This window comes from Lynx canadensis, chromosome A1 (assembly GCF_007474595.2).
Source record: "Lynx canadensis isolate LIC74 chromosome A1, mLynCan4.pri.v2, whole genome shotgun sequence".
In the NCBI taxonomy this organism is placed as follows: Eukaryota; Metazoa; Chordata; class Mammalia; order Carnivora; family Felidae; genus Lynx; species Lynx canadensis.
The window spans coordinates 39,169,861-39,174,077 of NC_044303.2; the positions used below are offsets into that span (position 1 = coordinate 39,169,861).

General features: G+C 35.0%; 1 non-coding gene across 1 annotated transcript; it reads left to right on the forward strand.

The window, feature by feature from the left end:
• Positions 1–221: 221 nt before the first annotated feature.
• Positions 222–325, forward strand: LOC115526762. Its single transcript, XR_003972749.1, has one exon. It is a non-coding gene; the product is annotated as a U6 spliceosomal RNA (small nuclear RNA).
• The last annotated feature ends 3,892 nt before the right edge of the window (positions 326–4,217 follow it).

The following is a 4,217-nucleotide window of genomic DNA, read 5'->3' on the forward strand; positions in this document are numbered from 1 at the left end:
TTTTCAAATCCAATGTGGAGAAAATAATTATAAGGCAACATTTAACATTGTATAATCCAACCATTTAACTTATGTATTTATTTGAAAATGTATGTTTTATATCAAAAAAAGCTGAGATTATTAAAAGTAAAAACTTTAAAGATAGGGTTAGGGTGCAGTTAAGGCAATTCCAAAAGCTTGGATACACCTGTTACATACTACAACGTGAAGGATTAGGTCCAGTGCTCACTTCACCAGCACACATACTAAAATTGGAAAGGTGCAGACATTAGCATGGCCTCTGTGTCAGGATGACAAGCAGACTCATGAAGGATCAGGTGCGTAGAAGGTATGATGTAGACAAAGGACAGGAGAGGTATGCAAACTGATTTTGGAGTAATCCCTTCCCTAGTCTAAGAGCTGGTGGGAGGATGATCTGAGGAAATCTATGTGAGGTAGATTCTTGAGAAGGGAACCAATGCCTCACTCTCTGGTTATAGTTGAAAGGGAAGCAAAAAACAACAACAACAACAACAACAAAAAGCTTTCAGAAGCTAGAGTTGCACCCTACCAAGAATAGTGCTGCATTCAGCACATTGTCAGAGAGGAAGAGTAACAATGGGGATAGAATTGCTCAGGCAGGTCTCACACCCAAAGGCAGCCTCCAGCACACCCCAGTGCAGTAACGAGGCTTCTCTAAATCTTTCCATCTCCTCTGAGGGATGAAAGTGTGGGTTAGATACATAGAGCCCCCTAAGTACTCTGGGAGAGGGACATGGTAGAGGTAGAGTATGTGCAGCAGGCTACCTGAGGAAGTACAGGGTATCAATAATGTATAGCAAATCCAAAGCACGTCCAGGGTATCAATAATGATTGACATATACAGCTTTGAAATTGAAGTATACTGATCCCACTTGGGGGTCAGTGTAGACAGAGAATAGTTATGAGGCTTCTCTCTCCATTCCTCCTTGAATTAAAGAACATATGTGAACCCACTCACTCCAGGAAGAAAAAAATACAAAGGTGAAGGGAGAGAAATCAGAGAGCCTTGATTGAATAGAGAGTCATGACAAAAGTAATTCAGTTCCAAATGGAATAACACCAACTTTATCTTTCTTTAATGGACAGTTTGTAACTATCCTACAATCAATAAAAAACTAGATCCCATCATTTGTACTTAAAGAGATATAAAGATAGGTATTCTTTACACACCTGATTCAAAGAAGTGTAAATTTAATGCACATTAAATTTGTAATTAGGTTGTTAAAAGCTCTGTAGGTGGTTCCATATGCCAGTCAAAACTATCCCCTTACTATGTTTAATCAGAATCACCTGAAGGGCCTTTTAGTAAAACAAAGATTCCTGGACCTCTGGGGTGGGGACTGAGAATTTGCATTTTTAACAATTTTCCAGGTGATGCTGATGCTTCCGGTCTAAACCCTACTCTTCGACAACCATTGCCTTACTGTATATAACCATATTGTATGGTTTTTGCTTTAGTCAAAATCTCCAGTGTTTTTATCATGTCCACTATTTTATATATCTCATTTAATAATCAAACACAAGAGAAATGGATGGCTTTATAGAATAAACCAAAGTCACTTTTATTTTTGCAGTTGCACTGTTGGGTGGCAGTTAAATTAAATCACAGTGTATGGGATGTGCCCAGAAGAATTTGGGCTTCTTTTATGGAACTGTGCTTTAAATTTTATCTGGTCCTTTCCACTTATCCTTCTCAGGTGGAAGGGTTCATGCAAGATTTTAGTATTAATGAAAGATACAACCTGTGTGATTATGCCAAATTTCCTACTAATGTATTTGTAATAGCAAATAAACAGTAACTTTGTTGAAATGATGCAGAACATAGTCATGTATGGGATAGAGAAGAGGGTATAGTTTGGGCATAGCATATTTTACTCTCCTGTTAGGTAACAAGATATAATTGATGCTCATTAAAGCAGATGTCTGAAAAGTATTTGCTGGATTGATAGAAGTGACATGCTCTTCGAACTAACTATGCACCTAAGAAAAAGTCTTAATTATTCCTTTTATCATAGAAAAGTCAACGATTTTAACAATAGCTATATTATATACATTGTGATGTATAATTTGATGACTCATCCTCAGAGGTGGGGACAAAGGATTTCACTAGTAGGTAAGAGCATAGGAACGCCTTCTTGGCCTCCTGGGAATTAAAAATCTTGTGTTGTTACATCCAAACTCCTACTCTGCCAGTGTGGGTCCGAGTAGTGAATACAACTGACTGAACTAAAAGTCTTTTAAAATATATTAATTTAATATTTCCAGGCATTGTTCTAAGCATTTATGACCTATGTTAATCTTCATAACAAGTCAATGAGATGAGAAGAAGTTGAATAGACATTTAAGTATTTTGTCTAACTAGTGAGCAGAGTAATTGGGATTAGAATCTGGCATTTGGGGAGGGATTCTTACTGTTGTCAGTAAACTTGATACTTTCTCCCCTTCATGAATCTATTACCATACCTACCATGAGACTATTACCAAATGTCTGATCCCCTTAATTAAATAATCATGGTAGTTTTCTCCTCCTAGATACCTCTGCATAATTGTTTACTCTTATTGGCCTGTTTCATTTTCCATTTCATTGAATTTTCTAATTTTCTTCCTAATTTAGACACTTTTCTTATGTCTGACTCATGGGTTCCCCTTTTATTGCCATTTGATAAATGAATGCATTTTCAAAATTAAGACATCAGCCTTATATTTTTCCTAGTTTACTTTGGCAATTTCACCAATTTCCAGGTAAATAATTTTATTTTCAAGAGATACCAACATTTCCCATCCCAATGTTCTTTTTCAGTGTGAACCTGTCATTTCCCCAACGGGAGGTAGAATTTAATTTCCTTCTCCTTCAATCTAGACAAGTTTATAACTGCTTTGACCAACAGAATATGTGGGAAGGAAGCTATATATCTTCCAAAGGTAGGTCAAAAGAGGCTATCAGCTTTAATTCTGCTCTGTTGGAACACCATTCTGAGCAAAGCTAGTTGGCAAGAAGTCTCACTACCCTGAAACTACCACTAGGTTTAATATTTCCAAGTGTAACATTTCCAGACTTTCAGTTATCTCTGCTTATGCATGAAATAGGTGGGTAGATGAATACGATTCAAATCAATAATTCAAATCAATCAATAAAACCACTAGTGGAATACCAGTGAGCCACCATAGATAATGAAATGAGAAGTAAAATCGTAGGCTTCCATATTTATCTTAAATAAGTTCCTTTCATGTCAAACCCTGCCCCTATTTCTGACCCACAGAATCTTTAAAAATAATGATTTAAGTGTAAACCATTAAATTTGAAGTGGTTTATTGTGCAACATTATTAACTTGAATACCCATGTATTCTAAAACCCCCATTTTACAGCTAAACTTCTAGTAATTTTCTATTCCCATCTCATCCTCCTCCTATTATGTTCTTTTTACTTTCAAACGTTGTATTCTAAATAGTACATTTGGCACTGGACACATTAACATAAATAAGATGTAGTCTCTTCCTTCATGTCATATTTGGAAAATGTTTTATTTGGGAAAAAAGAGCAAATATAGCAATGTTTTAGATTATGTCAATTTAGAAATAAACAAAGGCATTTGGGAGGAAGTAAGAATCACAATCAATACTCAGTAGAGTTAAAATTTGTTTTATTTTATGTTTGATACATTTAATGAATGACTAATACTATTTATTCTACTGCTAAATTAAAATTATCCTTTCTATTTCTATTCCTAAAGTCATTGCTATAATGCATGTATTCTCACTGTGTGTTGTAAAGTTTCCTAAAATACAGGCAATATATTCTGTCTCAATCTCTGGATGAAATTAAGTAATTAATTAGTTAGGTGACTGAGTTATAATGTCATGCATTAAGATATATGAAGAAAGACAATTAAAAAGTGATCCTCAAAGGTGTGTAGAAAACCCAGAGATTGTCAGCCAGGCCAGGCCAGTATGTACAAAGACTGTGTGTACATTGTTCATATACAATGTGTTGTTGTCTTTATTATTTCATATTAAACATGTAGCTTCTATCTTGGAAAAAATAAAAAAGTATTCCTCAAGTAATTCAAATATTGAATCGAGATGATAAGACAGATTAGAAAATAAGTCAGTAAATTACTTTCCAGTGGTCCTATAACTATTAATTACCACACTCCAGACTTGTGTATACAGTCCAGAATTCTATAATGTATCATTC